Source organism: Hylobates moloch, unplaced genomic scaffold (genome assembly GCF_009828535.3).
Source record: "Hylobates moloch isolate HMO894 unplaced genomic scaffold, HMol_V3 SCAFFOLD_12, whole genome shotgun sequence".
Lineage (NCBI taxonomy): Eukaryota > Metazoa > Chordata > Mammalia > Primates > Hylobatidae > Hylobates > Hylobates moloch.
The window spans coordinates 45,597,132-45,597,842 of NW_026652287.1; positions in this window are offsets into that span (position 1 = coordinate 45,597,132).

Genomic DNA, 711 nt, shown 5'->3' on the forward strand with positions numbered 1-711 from the left:
TTTGAGACGGAGTCTCACTCTGTCGCCCAGGCTGGAGTGCAGTGGCGCGATCCCGGCTCACTGCAACTTCTGCCCCCAGGTTCAAGCGATTCTCCTGCCTCAGCCTCCCGAGTGGCTGGGATTACAGGCGCCCACCACTGCACCCGGCTAATTTTTATATTTTTAGTAGAGACGGGGTTTCACCATGTTGGCCAGGCTGGTCTCAAACTCCTGACCTCAGGTGATCCACCTGCCTCAGCCTCCCAAAGTGCTGGGATTACAGACGTGAGCCACCGTGCCCGGTCAACCTTGTCTCTTAAAAGTAAAAATAAAATAAAATGAGAGATAAGAAGAAATATTTTTGGAAGGCACACGGGAATGAAACCATTAGGGCATTTTAATCATAAACTCCTTGTCCCATCAAGGCCATCCCTACCCTTTGTCTTACCCTCCCCAAGACCTACCCTGCCCCGCCCCATCCTGGCCCCCTCCAGCCTTCATCCCCCCTTTTCCCCTCTTTCCCCACTTTGTCTCCTCTTCTCCACTTTATCACCTCTTGCCCCTGTGCGGCCCCGCCGAACTGGAAACGTTTCCAGCAAGTGATTCAGATGCACCTGTGCAGGACTGTGACCAGGTGCAAGTCGCCCTCCCCTGACCTCCCTGTTTAGCCTGCATGATCCTTCCCAAGTGTGTTGCTCCATTCTCGCGCTGCTATAAAGAACTACCTGAGCC